Source organism: Rhineura floridana, chromosome 1 (assembly GCF_030035675.1).
Source record: "Rhineura floridana isolate rRhiFlo1 chromosome 1, rRhiFlo1.hap2, whole genome shotgun sequence".
NCBI lineage: Eukaryota > Metazoa > Chordata > Lepidosauria > Squamata > Rhineuridae > Rhineura > Rhineura floridana.
In genome coordinates, this window is record NC_084480.1 from 186352106 (window position 1) to 186369003 (window position 16898).

General features: G+C 37.3%; 1 protein-coding gene across 10 annotated transcripts in view; it reads right to left on the reverse strand.

Moving 5' to 3' along the window:
* The window catches only part of CTNND2 (catenin delta 2), a 1018171-nt gene that overhangs the window by 712381 nt on the left and 288892 nt on the right, over positions 1 to 16898 (reverse strand). The window lies entirely within an intron of this gene.

A 16898-nucleotide genomic window follows, 5' to 3' on the forward strand; every position in this document is an offset into this window, starting at 1 on the left:
AGTCACTTTGACAGCCAACCCAATTCCTGTGAGTAACAATTGACAGAGAAAAAACATTTGGTTTGGTCTACCTTCACAGGCAGTAGATTGGGAACGGCAATTGAAGCCACAGGGTTTCTAACCAAGTCAGGGTTTCTAACCAAAACTAAATTTCTGGCAACCAGTCAGCTAAGGTCACAAAAATCCCCATGTAGCACAACCTGATCCAGGGGCTGTAGTTAGTGCAGAATGCTGTGACACGATTGCTGACATGAGTGAGATAATATCAGCACATAATAAGCTCTGCTCTGAAATCTGCACTGGTTGTCCATTTCTATCAGGCCAAGTTCAAAGTGTGCTTTGCATGTTACAGGTGCCACATAGTACTTGTTCTGCTCTTGTAAGAAATTGATCTTGTAGTGTGGCAATACCTATGCTTTGGAACTCCCTGCCTCTTTACTTTTACCTGTTTAGACAGGTGCTTAATTGTACTCATTTTGGCACCTCCTAAAAACATTTTTGTTTAGGCAAGCCTACCCAGGCATGTAGGAGCTGTTATGCTTTTTATCTGTTTTGAACTCATTGTTGGTTTTACTATTTTGAATGTTTTTAAATACTTGCCTTTAACTGTTTTTGCCAATAATTTTATTGGTTTAATTCATTCTAGAAACCACTTTGGGGTTTTTTACAATAAAGCTGCATATAAATGTTGTAAATAAAATACATAAACCAATGTATGTATTGGAGTCACTGTAGCCCCTTGGGTCTCTTTCCATTTTTAGGAACAAAGATATCTGCCTTATACCGACTGAGGTCATTTGGTACCATCTAGTTCAGTACTGATTACATGAACTAACATTGACTCTTCAGGACTCCAGGCAATAGTCTTTTCCAGAAACTGAAGCATATGCTCTACCACTGAGCTTACAACCCTTCCCCTGTTTAAAAAAGTATCTTTTCAAATTGTTCCTTTCAATTCACTCTTGAATGAACATCATACCTAGGGCAGATCCACACCATTCATTCAAAGCACATTCAACATACATTTGAAGCACATGAAGCCCACCACAGAATCATGGGAACTGTTAAGGGTGGTGAGAACTATAACTGTGAGGGGGAAACTACACTTCCCAGGATTCTTTAGGGGAAGTCATGCGCTTTAAATGCGAATTGGATGTGCTTTAAATGTATTGTGTGGATCTACTTCATAAACTTTGCCTGCATATAAATCATTAATTATTTTTTTCAAAATGGAGATGAGCTATAAAATGTACTGAGTGACCATGGGCTACTCACCATCTCTAAGCCTATCTACCTGAAAACAACGGAAGGGAACTATGACCACCCCAAGAAAGAACAGCACATTTAAAATATAGAGGAAATAAATAATCTATGGCCATTGTGTGAAATCAAATACTTATTGGGACACAGTATGAAGAAATATTTATGTAAACATGACTGTCAAAGATGTTTATTATTTACACAACCTGTAAAGATATTTATAGCGCAACCGTATGTTTGTTTACTCAGAAGCAAGTCCCAATGTATTCAATGGGGCTTATTCAAACAGGGAAGCATGCAGAAATCTGCAACCTCAAGTGATAAGGAACTTCATTCACCCAACCCAAAATTCAGAATGATGCCACTTTAAGCTGTTTTGCAACTGTTTATACTTGTTTTTTATGGTTATTAGATTTTAAAGGGATTTATTTCTTATTGTGAGCTGCCTTGGTTTCCAATTACCAAACCTACCTCACAGGGTTGTTGGAAAGACTACACACACACACACACACACACACACACACACACACACACACACACACACAGAGCAGATGTAAAAATACATACACCCCATACATTGTCAGAGCTTGGAAGTAACTCGTTACAAATAATGACAACTACACTTCCCAGGATTCTTAGGGGAAGTCATGTGCTTTAAATTCAAGTTGGATGTGCTTTAACTATCTGCATTACTTCATAAACTTTGCCTACATATAAATCATTTTAATTAAATTTTAAAATGGAAATAAGCTATAAAGTTTACTGGGTGACCATGAGCGACACACCATATCTCAGCCTAATCTGACCCTCAAATTGAAAACAACAGAGTGGGACCATGACCACCCCAAGCAAGAAGGGCGAACTTAAAATAGAGGAAATAGTAATTTGTAAATAATAATTTACAACCATAGTGTAAAATCAGATACATATCAAGACATAGTGTGAAGAAATATGTATATAAGCATGAATGTTAAATATGTTTATTATTTACACAATCTGTAAGGCTATTTATAGTGCAATCCTATGCATGTTTACTCAGAAGCAAATTCCAATGCATTCAAACAGTGAAGCATGCACAGGACTGCAACCTCAAACGATAAGCAACTTCACTCACCCAACCCATCTATCCTAATTTCCAATTGGAGGATTTTTTGTTTGTTTGAGTGGCATGCTCCAAGCAACTGTGGGTGGTGCTTAACATACCATGCTTCATGACATCTCTAGGGTCCCACTCCATGACATCACTACATCACTATAGCCCAGCCCTGAATTGATGCTTCTGACCTGGCAACCCTAATTTCCATACTAGAAAAGGCTTCACCTGTTGAATTTCTGCCTGTTATACAGCTGTTAAATATGCTTGTTTTTCCCCAATGCCAACCCTAAGCAAAGGCTAGGCTGCCATCCTGTACCTAGTTACCTGGATGTAAGCTGCATTAAACCAAAAGAGACTTACTTCTGAGTAGAGATGTACACCATTTACTGTAAGTTAATTATACAGTCAATTCTTAATAAATCCCTGTTCTTTAGCTCCTGCAAAGCAGGAGACTTGACTAAGGCTCTTCGCAAAATTTTCACATTTTCCTTGGGGGGAGGAGGATTCTTTAACATTCACCCACACTTATTGTGTAGCAGTATTTGCAGAAAATAACTTCTAGGGATAACCTGATCTCAGGTGAACCCAGCACAGGAAATGCATCCTGGTTGCTAGGGGGAAAGGAAGGACAAACTATGGAGATTCCAAGGTCTACAACAAAAAAAGAAAAAAGGACAGAACAGGTAAAGTACACTAAAAAGGGAGGGCAAAACAGCAAAATAAAAATAGGATCTAGGAGATTCCTATTGCCTGGTGTCCAAATAACTCACTTAACTTTACCACTCTGACTTCACTAATAGGCTAATACCACTGACAGACAGGAGGAGCCAAGCTGGCTGATTTCTCATAAATTGCTTAGAAGGGTACTTGCATATTTCGCTCCATAACATTCTTTCTAGGAGGGTTAGAGACTTATTTTCTAAATCAAAGTTCAGATTCTGGGCAACCTGTTGAAGATGCCACTGAAGGTTCTCATGGATGTCATGGTGCCCACAGGCAACAGGTTAGCAACCCCTGCTCTAGAAAGAACAGATCAGGACAGTTCTAGGATATAATCACTGGATGTCTTTCTATATATGAAGATTATGTAAGCAGTACGTGGCTCCTACACTTTGGAATTTGTTGCCAACTGACCTCCGTCAGGCCCCCTCCCTGTTATGCTATCGGCGGACCTTGAAGACCTGGCTCTTTACCCAGGTGCGGGAAGGGGATTAGGCTGGCAGACTGCAGTTCTTGGGGGATTAAATTCAAATTTAGGCTGGCAGATTGCAGATCTTGGGGGGGTTTAAATGTTTAAGCTTTTAATTTTTAATTTCTAATTTTTAGGATTCTGATTATGTTCATATGGAATGTACTTCTGTTTGGTTGTAAGTCGCCCAGAGTGGCAGACTAACCTCTGCCAGATGGGCATCTAACAAATCTCATAAATAAATAAATAAAATAATGCTTTCGTGCCTGAACAAACTCAACTTCTGTACTAATTCTCCCTTTGTTCATGTGAAGCCTCAGGTTACTTTGGCCATCATACAGAATGCAATCATGCCAAAACCAAAATTACTTTCTAAATAACGTGCTCTATCCTTTGGGCTCACTATAATGCAAAATGTAAACCATCTTTTTAACTTCAAGCATCCCTATAACCATATTTAGGAAAACAGTGTCACTATGTACTAAGGAAACATGTTGCTTATGTATAAACAAGGATGAATTCACTTCAGCACACAAAAAGTACACTTTGCAAGTTACACAATCCTTGCAGCAGTCTGTGATTGTCATGCATCTTTTGTTCATCTAAAGCAGCACACTCTCATAAAATGTGCAATTAAAAATAAGAATTGATCTTATAGTCCATAATCAAAAGCATATAAACAGGAAATTCCTCAAATAAATAAAAAAGTCATCTGTAATTTAAAAGCATAACAGTACCACTATACAAATTAAGATAATGAAGAGAAGGAAGAATCAGTCACAGAAGCAAATTAAGGTAATTTCCCAGTTGTATCATTCAGGATGATCATTGTAAATGTGCTGTGTGTGTCTCAGAAAGACTAGGATTTAACTAACTATAGGAAGATGATGTTGCTGTGCTGTTAACACAAAAAGAAAGAAGTCCTTGTGGTAAAAGTGTTCATAAAGATAGATTCTATAGAAGTCCATGAACAGCTTCACCCTCCTCTAGTTTCCATCTCTTTCAGAGTTCTCCCTTATAGACCATATATACATTCTCTTGCTGGGCAAAGGAACAATGGAAAAATTCTAAGAGCTCTGCATGCTTCATTTGACAGATATGGAAGGTCTGACAATCCCTGCTTCCTTCTGTTACTACCTCATACACCTTAGCAAAACTATAACCAGTGTGAACCAGTCAATAAAAAGCACCCCACAGCAGGGAAGGGGGTGTACTGATGCATCTGGATACATAAAACGCAGCCTTGCCAAAAATAAAATAAATAGCAAACTCAGAAAAGACCCGTGAGCAATGGTGCATCCAGGTCCCTCCTCTGAAGAGGGGAAGGGGAATGAAGACAGTTGCACTAATAATATTCACAATAGGTTTGTATTATCTCAGGGAGAAAAAACTACAATTGCTACAAACATAACCATAGAAGACTACATAATAAATTGATACAAGGCATATACTAATAATGGAACCAAGGACCATTATGTGCTGGTTGGTTTCATATTTTCATAAATTTATTATTATTATCCCTTAGAATCAATGATAGACCTCTGCGCAAAATCCTGTCTAAATTTGGCAGCACATAAAACAGAAGCTTGTTTATGATACTGGGATCTGATCCATCCAGAACATATCCGATATGAGGTAAATGAGAATTAGAAGGCTCGGATGCTTCCACTCCAACAGCTTCTACTCAATGTATACACAGAAACACAAGACAGTTTCAATGGCAACTATCTTGCCCTTTGCAACCGCTGTGAAATATGAGCTGAGCATAGGCAAACAATATTACTTTTCCAAGAAATCCTATTCCCTCCATGGCACACTGGCAGATGTGCTGCTTTCTCCTGGAAAAGGTCACAAAGAGAGGTCATTTCAAGCAGGGAGCAACTGTAATCCTAATGAATTTAAAGTCTGTACTGAGATATTGCTAGGGGGTTCCCTTTGACCCCCTGCAGGCTGATAAAATGCTAGCAATTTAGCTTTATACACTTTAGGCACCAGATTTAGCGATTTTATTTATATCTTTTACACTGACTTTTATTCTCAGTTCCATTGTAGCTCACATATCTTGGTGCAACCGCAGCAGTAACTAATTAATGTCTATTGTGTGAGCAATTTTATTTAGCTTTTTTTCTGTACAAGGCTGCAATAGAGATAAGTATTGCAGGTTTGCATAATAATAATGGATGGAACATACTTTCCTTAGTTAACATTTATCTAAATCAGAGATAACCAAATGAAAGTTCATAGACAACAACCACCTCACATGATTTATGTTTTTCTTGCCCTTGCTAGCAGTTCTACACTGCACTAATTGGCCCTTATAATAGGACAACACATTTATTCCCAGCTGCTGTGGAGCTAAAGATCTTTACACACACACACACACCACTTCATGACTTTTCTTTTTTTTTTATATATATAATTTTTATTCAAATTTTTCCAAAAACAAAGTCAAAAAAACATAACAATACAACAACAAAAAATGAAAATAAAATAGTTGACTTCCGATTTGTCACAGATCAGCTATAAGTATATAATATACATCAAACCTGTCCCTTAATATATACATACAGAATCCCTTTTCTCCATAGGCTGTCTTAATTAATCGTCAAATCCCAGTATCATCATTTTATTTTGATCTTTCAACAAAAAGTCCAAGAGAGGCTTCCATTCCTTAAGAAATGTATCCGTCGATTTTTCTCTAAGTAAACATGTCAATTTATCCATTTCTACTAAGTCCATTAATTTCAATAGCCATTCTTCCATTGTTGGTGTTGATTCCATTTTCCACTTTTGTGCATATAATAATCTTGCTGCCGTAATCATATGTAATATTATTCTTCCATATTTCTTTTCTATTTGTTTATCCATAAAACCCAATAAAAAAAATTCTGGTTTTGACTGAATATTTATCTTTAGAATTTTTTGCATCTTCCTACCTATCTGTGCCCAAAATGATTTTGCCTTTTTACATAACCACCACATATGATAAAATGATCCTTCTTGTTGTTTACATTTCCAACAAACATTAGAAACATTACTATACATTTTTGACAACTTTTCTGGAGTCATGTACCAACGGTACATCATTTTATAAAAATTTTCTTTAAGATTATAGCATAGTGTAAATTTCAAACCTTTTTTCCACATATTTTCCCATTGATCCATTTGTATGTTATAACCAAAATTTTTTGCCCACTTTACCATACACTCTTTTACTTGTTCTTCCTCCATATCCATTTTCAATAAGAGTTTATACATTTTCGCAATTATATTTTCATCATTTGTACACAGTCCTATTTCAAAATCAGATTTACTTATTTCAAACCCATACATTTTCTTGTCCATTTTATATCTTTCTAACAATTGTAAATAGGCAAACCATTGAAAACTATATCCTTCCTTTGTCAGTTGTTCTCTCTCTTTCATTGTATATTCTCCATGTACATTTTCTAATAGTTCTTGATAAGTTAACCATTTCTCTTTTCCAGCCATTTCTCTTCTATAAAACGCTTCTTGACTTGAGACACATAATGGTATTTTCGAATAAAACCTTGGTTTATATCGATTCCATATTTTCAACAGAGGACGTCTTATAAAATGATTGTTAAAGTCTACATTTACTTTTACTTTGTCATACCATAGATATCCATGCCATCCCCACTTCAAATTATGGCCCTCCAAATCCAATAGTCTTTTATTCCTCAATAAGATCCATTCCTTTATCCAGACTAGACAGCAGGCAGCAAAATAAAGTCTCAGATTTGGTAATCCCAGTCCTCCTCTTTCTTTGGCATCTTGTAGTAATTTAAATTTGACTCTTGGTTTTTTTCCTTGCCATACAAATTTAGAGATATCTTTTTGCCATTGTTTAAAAGGTAAATCAGAGGATATTACAGGTATTGTTTGAAACAAAAACATCATTCTCGGTAATACATTCATTTTTATCACAGATATTCTACCCATTAATGACAGTTGTAGTTTATCCCATCTTAGCAAGTCTTTCTTTATCTCTGTCCATAATTTTTCATAATTATTATGAAACAACTTTGAATTTTTATTTGTCATAATGATACCTAAATATTTCAACTTTTTCTCTATTGTAAAATCTGTCTTGTCCATTAACTCTTTCTGTTCCCTTAAAGTTAAATTTTTCACCAACATCTTTGTTTTTTGATTGTTGATCTTAAATCCTGCTAACGGTCCAAATTCTTTTAATTTGTCCATCAATACATTAATTCCTTCCAAAGGATTTTCTAGTACAATTATCAAATCATCAGCAAATGCTCTCAATTTATATTCTTCTTTTTTTATCTTTAATCCCGAAATTCTTTTATCTTGCCTTATATCTCTAAGCAGCACTTCTAAGACCAGAATAAATAAAAGAGGAGATAAAGGACATCCCTGTCTTGTACCCTTTTGTATTTCACATGAATCCGTTAAATCTCCGTTAACAATTATCTGAGCCTTCTGAGATGTATAAATCGATCTAATCCATTTTATAAAATTGTCTCCAAAATCCATTTGCTCCAAAACCTGAAACATAAATTTCCAATTCAAATTATCAAATGCTTTTTCAGCATCTAAAAAAATCAAAGCTGCTTGTTTATCATTTCGTTGTTCTAAATATTCCAAGACATTCAAGACATTTCTGACGTTGTCACATAATTGTCTTTTAGGTAAAAACCCTGATTGATCTTCCTGAATAAATTGTTGCAATATTATTTTCAATCTTTCTGCCAAGATCATTGTAAAAATTTTATAGTCATTATTCAATAGAGATATTGGTCGATAATTTTTTGTTTTAGTTAAATCTTGCTCCTCTTTAGGTATTAATGTTATATTAGCATTTTTCCAACTATCCGGTATCTTTCCCTCTTGCAGAATAAGATTCATTGTAGACTGTAAAGGTAGTAAGAGTTCTTCCTCCAAACATTTATAATACATTGCAGATAACCCATCTGGTCCTGGTGCATTTCCTAATTTAATTTTGTTTATAGCTTCAGATATCTCTCTTAACGTAATAGGGCCATTAATAGCTTGTCTCTGAAAGTCTGTAATTTTAGGCAAATTCTGTTTAGATATATACTCTTCTATTTTTTCAGATGGAATTTCCTGACATTTGTACAATGTTGAATAATATTGATGAAAAATCTTTTTAATTTTTACATTATCTGTCAACGTCTCATCTCCTTCTTGTATCTTTAAAATGATATTTTTTTGACGTTCTTTTCTTAATTTATATGCTAACCATTTCCCAGGTTTATTTGCAAATTCAAAAGTCCTTTGTTTAGCAAAATTTAGTTTTCTTTCAATTTCTCTAACTGTCAGCATTGATACTTGCTTCTGTAACATTTTGATTTGATTTACAATAGAAACTTTAGTTGGATTCTTTTTCAATTCTTCCTCTTTTTGTTTTATTTCTTCCAAAATTAATTGCATTTTCTGTTGTTTCTTTTTTTTTAATTCAGAGTTACATTTAATAAGATATCCCCTCATAAATGCCTTACTTGTATCCCAAACGATATTTTCACTTGTTCCTTTATGTAAATTATGTTCAAAAAACTCTTTTAACTTCTTCTTACATTCTTGTACTACTTTGTCATTCTGTAATAAAGATTCATTTAGTCTCCATCTAAATCCAAGATTTTTCTTTTTTAAAGTTAATATCACAGGGTTATGATCCGAAAAAGTTTTTGGTAATATATCCATTTTAAAAGTGTCCTTCGCTAAAATTTTAGACATCCAAATCATATCAATCCTCGAGAATGTTTTGTGTCTTTCTGAAAAATAAGTAAATTCCTTTGCATTATCATTTATATATCTCCAGGTATCCACCAATTCTAAATGTTCCATCAGTTCAAAGCAAATCTTCGGTAATTTACCCTGTGTCTCTTTGATATTTTTTTCAGAAAGCCTATCAATTTTTGGTGAGATTACCCCATTCCAATCACCCATAACGCACCAATGGTCATATGAAAACTCTGACAATTTTTCCATAAGTCCTGTGTAAAACCTTGTTTTATCTTCATTGGGGGCATAGATACCCACTATCAAAATGTTTGTACCCTGTAGAGTAATTTCAACCCCCACAAATCTACCACTATCATCCAGTAATACCAATTTAGGAAGCAATTGTGGGTTAATGTAGAGAACAACTCCATTTTTTTTTTTTTGGTCCAGCCGAAATAAATTCTTCACCCAAATTTTTACAAATCAAATATTTGGAATCTTTCTTCTTAATATGAGTTTCTTGTAAACAAATTATATCCAATTTTAATTTTTTCAAATAGTGAAACACTTTCTTTCTCTTCTGCGCCGTATTAGCTCCATTTATATTCCAAGTTAGATATTTGTAATCCATCTTTAAGCGTGTATTTTAAAATGTGCCTGATGCTCCTTTTAATCCATCATCTTCCTTTCCTTCCTCTGCATATCTTTGTTGACTTTGTTCCCCAGGAATTATATCCATATCTTTGAGTTTATCTTCATCCATATCTTTTGAAGCTTTTCTCAAGAAGTCCCTTGCTTTTTGAACAGTATTCAATCTATATTTCTGTTGTCTGAATGTAAAGATCACTCCTTCTGGAACATCCCATCTAAAATGAATTTTGCGTTGCTTAAGTTTCTCTGTAAGGAAAGCATATTCTTTTCTCTTACGTAAAAGTCTAATAGGAATTTCTTTCATCACCAGTATTTCCTTACCATCAATTTTAAAGGTATTTTTAAAGTGTTGCTGTAATACCATATCTCTGGTCGTCTTCTTTATAAAATGAACAAGCACATCTCTTGGAATTTTATTCATTGTTGCATATCTGGAATTAATTCTATACACTTTATCTATTTCAAATTCCATCCGATCTTCATTCAAATCCAGAAATTTTACTAGAGCATTAACAATTTTATCTCTGATGTCTTCACCTGTTTCCTCAGGAATTGCACGGAATCTCAAACAATATTCTTTATTTTTCATTTCAATCACAGCCATATAGTCCAAGTTTTTTTCTAATTCCAGATTTAATATATCTGTTCTATTCTCCAAGATTTGTACCTTTTCTTTAATGTTTTTTGCATCCTCCTTTATTTGCCCAATTGTCCCTTTAATCTCATCCACTTGTGTTTTAATATAGTCTTTTATATCTGTCAATTCAGTTTTCATTTCCTGTTTTATATCATTAATCCCTTCCATTATTTTTTGAAACATATCTGGGGGTATAACCCCTTCCTGTGGATCAGTAGAACTTCTTCTTCGCTCCTGGGTCTTAGTTGCTTTTTTAGTTGTCATTTTCAAGAAAAGCCTTTAATTTCTGATATTAATCACTGTTCCAAAACCTAAAGGCAGTCTATTTCTTTTTTTTTCCTCCACCAACAAAAAAGTTAATATTCCAGGCCTGTTATTGAAGTCCAGCCAGCACAGCACAGTTCTTATCTACATCCAAGAATGCAAAACAATTCTGGTTGCCAACACCAAACAATTAGTAACATATACGAGCAGCAGATTTGTCCAAAAAGAAATAGTCCAAAGAGAAAAATAGTCCAAAATATAATAATTACCTCTCATCCGTTTTTAAACTTTAAAACTCCAAATTCAGGCCAGCTTTTTGTCGTAAAAAAAGTATATAAATTGTTTACATTTTCTTTCTTCCTTAATTATATTTAAAAGAGAAAAAGTATGACTCACCCAGGTTTCTCAGTTGCTGATTCGTAAACAAATCCCTTTTATTGTAGTAATTTAAGCCAAATGATAAGATTTAGACAGAAGTAGGCTCGCTGGTTAAGAACTTTTTTTTAAGAAGAAGAAAAAAAACGCTTCGCTTTTTTCCAGTACAGCTTGCGTGGAAATCCTGACTCCGTCTTCAGCCGATCGGCATGCCTTCTTATCTCAGGGATTTCCTGATCAATTCCAGCCGCCGACAGCTCAACGAAGTCTTGTGGAAAATCTGATCGGTTCTCCTATACCTTGGAGAACATTTAAGCCAGTCCAAGATTTCTCTTGGCTGGCTTTTAACCTGAAAAAAGCTTCCTCTGAGGCAGAGCTCCCTCAGAGACAACCACCAGCCAGCACTCCTTCCGGGAAGTCACCACTTCATGACTTTTCCACTGCCTGCACATGGACATTGGTGAAGATCTTGTTACCTGATCTGCTCGTGTGTCTGCACACAAGTGCATCCGTATCGTGCATTTATATTCATAAAATAACTTTGTGGACCTTTACTACAGATAAATGTGTGCTAAAGAGATTTTTGAAAAAAATGACAACGATCATTTTGTTTACCTAGGGAAATTAACAAGAACCACACAATTATTAGAATTAGAAAATATACTTAAATAAAATCACAAACAGTAAGTGAACCGGTTGCTTCAAGTGCTAGTTGTAAATTACAAAGACTATCCAATCCCATATTGGCCAGACTATAAGTATAAACAGTTCATATTGCAGAAATAGAGATAGGTGGGGAAATAATGCCATATATCAGGGGTGGAGAAGTCTACATATGAATGGAAGGGTAGAAGTTTGGGGCTATGTCCAAGAGATCACAAACTCACCAGCTTCTCTTTTTCAGCATTCCTCTCTCATGTCTATGGATTTGCAGCCACATTGTCATCTTCTGGTCCTGATATCTTGTCTGTTGGAGTTGGCGAAGGAAGAAATGCTATCTTACATACTACACTGACACTTAGGGAGAATGATCTTATTAAAGGACAGAGCTAACAATTAAAATCATGAGAGATTTCTACAAGAGGTTACGTTGATATGGGTGGGATGCTCACGACAAGGGTTTGGCAAGGGATGAGAAACCCTGTGGCCACAAAAAAGTATGGAAGAATGTTAATTGGGACCTCAACAGGTTGTACAAGGATTAGGCAACCAGGTATATCTAGGAAGAGGACTCACCTATTGTGATGCCTATGGCCTACATTTACAAAACTTAGCATAGATTTGGCAAGAAGATGGAGGAGGGAAGGGAACCAAGCAAGGCTAAACCCTCCTGATGGCAAGGAGAACAGAGAAGGGGATGGAGGGGCTAATAGAAGGCGTAGTCTGTCCCCCGTCCCAATGTGCCTGTGAGGAAAGTGGATTTTTGTGAGGTAAAGTTTATGTTGCTATGATATGAACACTGGTATGAAAGTGAACAATGGTGTGAAGAGGGGGAAACATGGTCTTTCACTCCAGGCTAAAGCCAGAAAAAATACAATTAATGTAGGCTCAGCTGTTACACGGCCAAGAAACAGCTAGGCTGTCACAGTATCAAAAGAGATGTTTTGATGAAACACTTGTGAAGTATTCAGTTGTGGCATTTAACAGCAAAATCTAGCCTTTATATGGCTAGGGCCTGCTCAGCTTGCAACAGCTGCACAAGCCAGCCCCTTCCTTGTCCGCAGCTGCCACCTGCCATTGCGATAGATTTGCATGGTTCACACTTCCTACCTTTGAATCTGCTGTTTCCATTCATACTAGTCAGCATTCCGCTGGGAAGGATTCATGTTGCTGTTTCATGGCCCCGCCCCCTATTTTGCATGTTTACTGCATATGGAGTATAGATATCGCTAATGGAGAAGGGGATGCTTTGTTTGGTCAGTTGCATAGTTTCTTGTCAATTGCATGAGTCTCCTGGCTGAAAGTGGGTGTGCAATTGACACAAAACTGATTTGAGGGGGGAGAGTGATGTAGGTTGCAGTTGCGGCAGTGGGGTGAAAAGAATTTGGGTTATCTCCCCCCCTTTCTCTGTGGTGCATTGTCAGACTTTCCCCCTCCCCTTGAAAAAACAATTCTTTTGTGTTTGTCAGATTCTGCAGATAATTGATGATCATAATATTCACCCATCCGTTTTTCTGTCTGTCCTTTCCTGACAGGTTTGCACTAAAACCTTTTTTTAATGAACGAGCTCTGTCTGTCTGTGTGGCTTCTGTCATATCAACTTCCAGTTGGCATTCCTTCTCAATTCCTTTTCAATGGTTTCAAGGAGCAGGGGGAGGGAAGGAACTTAAAGGGTGTGAAAGAAGACTATAGAAAATGCGGGAGGACAGAGCAGTCCGAAGTGGCTGGTTAAGCTGCCAGAATCAAAATGGAACTCATGGAAAGTTTAGTGGGTAGAGAGAGTATCTGAAAGTGACAATCCACCCATCCAGCAAAAATCAACGGAGCAAAGCACCTACATGGAGCAATGCAGTGAAGCAGAGACTTTCCCTTACTTTTTTGCATTATCTCTGGATTGAGTTAATATGGATTTAAAGGAGAAAATTGTGTTCTAACTGCTGATTGCCTGCAACGTCATGTGAACCATGCAAATTTAACAAGGATGCAAGTAGCACCAATCTCACAGTAAGTCGCCATGTGAACAAGCCTATGGTTTTTCTAAATTATACCACTGCCAGTTACTTTTCCCACAGGGGAGAGAAATGAAACAAAGTTTTAACCACTATTTCCTCTCATTTTTTAAAATAGTGCTGTTTGGTGTGTATAGGTCTCTTTTGCTATTGAAAAAAAAGAGTGAATTAGTAATTATGAGTTGTATCCAACAAAGACATCTCATTAGTGCAATGACTTCTGCCTGCACAATGGGACTTCCCTTCTCTCTCTCCTTGCATGTCCCCCACATACCCATCTGCTCCAGAGGGTTGGGAGAACCTCCAGAAGAAACTTGGGGGGGATCAGGGCACATGGGGTGAGGTCCATGCACTAATGAGACAACTTTGTTGGATATTACCCTATAAATCTCCATCCTAGGGAGAGAAGCTGGCACTGGAGGAATTGAGAGGCTATTCAATCAGCAAATCAGAAGCTACCCATCACTAATTCTCTAGTAAACCATTCAGCTTAATGTTTTTTTAAGTTTTATTTAAAGCCACAGGACCCCTCAAAAGTCTTAATATTTATTTATTTATTAAAGTATTTATAAGCCACACTTTTCACAGAAGTACATCAAGGTGGCTTACAGCATACAAGATACAATACAATTTAAAAACCAATAAAATGTCATTAAAAACAATAAAAGCATCAATAAACCCTGCATTGATTAGAAAAAAATCATGTTACAAAGGCCTTTCTAAAAAAGTCAGTTTTCAAGAGATGCCTGAAAGAAAGGAGGGATGGTTCCTGCTGAACCTCTGTTGGTGGGGAGTTCCACAGGGCAGGGCCTGCCACACTAAAAGCTCAGCATCTGGTGGAGGCCAATCAAAATTCAGGGGTCTGGGGAACCATCAAAAGTGCCCCATCAGATGATCTCAGTGATTGCGATGGAACATAGGGAGCCAGGTGGTCCTTAAGGTCTACTGTGCACTGTCCACACTGGACAGGCAGGCACTTCAATTGTGTTCTATTATGATACAAAGCATATCATATACATGGTAATGGTATTTTCTTTTTTCTTTTGTTGTTGTTACCCAAAAGGGTAAGTAGGGAAGGAGGCGATCTATCAGATATTTGGGGCCTGAGTTGTTTAGGACTTATACACAAGTGTAAGCACCTTAAATTAATAGAAGTAGCTCACACCATCAATAAGCAGAAGTAAATTTGCTTTAAAGCAAATGCTTTTCTATTGTTTGTGGCCTCTCCCACAGGGGACTTCCTACATTTTCATCAGAGGATCAGATGCATATATAAATATAATAAGAACTGCAAGTAATTCTGGTTGGTTGCATAATGTCATGTGGAAATGACAACTTATTTCTGGGTCAGAATTTAATAGGCATTTCCCAAAGATCCCCGAGAATGACAATCCAGCAAAAGCTAAAATTATTTTAACTTCCATCCAACTTCATACAGATGTTTCGCGTGATCAAGATTCTCCATATTTGCAACAAATTTCACATCAAATGAAATCTGATGGCAACTCTATTTCAGAGACAAATTCAAAGTGCGCATTACATTACTTTTATTTATTTCAAGTTTTGAAATTAAGGAAAAAGTACTGACTTTGGGTGGCTTACAGCATAAAGATGCCCTTCTCTCAATAGTGATTCCTTAAGAAGACCTCCCTGGGCCAATAAGTGTTAAACTACTGTCACCCAGTGGCAAACATCACCTTTTAGGGCAAGGTGCTTGAGAAGGTAGTGGCAGTTCAGCTTCAAGCATGCTTGGAGGAAACTGATTACTTGTTTTCATTCCAGTCTGACTTCAGGCCTGGCCACGGCCCTGAAACTGCCTTAGTTGCCCTGGTAGATGACATCTGTCAGGAGAGAGATAGGGGGAGTGTGACATTCCTCATTGTCCTCAATCTCTTTGCCTTTTGATACTGTTGACCAAGGTATCCTTTTGGAGCGTCTTAGGGAGGTGGGGGTTGGGAGGAACTGTGCTTCAGTGGTTCCACTCATACCTCCTGCTTCCAAAAAAGTAGCTATGGGACACTACTGCTTGGTACCGTGGGAGCTGTCCTGTGGTGTTCCACCGGGCTCCATCTTATTCCTCATGCTATTTAACATCTATATGAAGCTGCTGAGAGCTGTCAGCAGGAGATTTGGAGAGCCGTGTCATCAATATGCAGATGACACCCAACTCTATCTCTCCATTCCAGCTGAATCAGGAGAGGTAGTTGAGGTGCTGGACTGGTGCTTGAAGGTGATAATGGGCTGGATGTGGGCCAACAAACTGAGGCTGAATCTTGAAAAGACAGAGGTGTTATGTGTCCAGAGTTCTCATGTCCAGGTGGTGGAAAGATGGCCTGTTCTGGATGGGGTTGCATTCCCTTGAAAAGAACAGGTCCGCAGCTTGGGGGTATTCTTGGATCCAACATTGTCACTGGAGACTCAGGTGGCCTCAATGGCTAGCAGTGCCTTTATTTCAGTTCCAGCTGGTTTGCCAGCTTCAGACCCTTTTGGACAGAGATGACTTGGTCACAGTACTCGATGCTCTGGTAACTTCCACATTGGATTATTGCAGTGCACTCTACATGAGGCTCTCAGAAACTTCAACAGGTCCAAAATGCAGCAGCCAGATTACTGGCTGGGGTTGCTTTTAGATCTCATATACCTCCTGTTTTAAAATAGCTGCATTGGTTGCCAGTTAATTTCTGGGCCCAATTTAAGATGTTCATGCTAGTGTTTAAAGCCCTAAATACCTCCTTCCCTACAGACCCTCTCGGGTGTTGAGATTACCAGAGGGGGCCCTTTTGGTAGCTCCACCACCCTCAGAAGCTCAGGGGTGTGTGTTTAGCCTGGGAGAGGGCATTCTCCGTGGCAGCCCCTAAGTCATGGAACTCCCTCCCCACTGAGGTGCATCTGGCAACCTCACTGCACAACTTTAGGCGAAAGCTGAAAATGCCCCTCTTTACCCTGGCCTTTGATACCCCAGATGTATATTTTTAAGACTTACCCTATTTTGTGATTCTGGTTTTTTAAATTGTTTTTGACACTGTA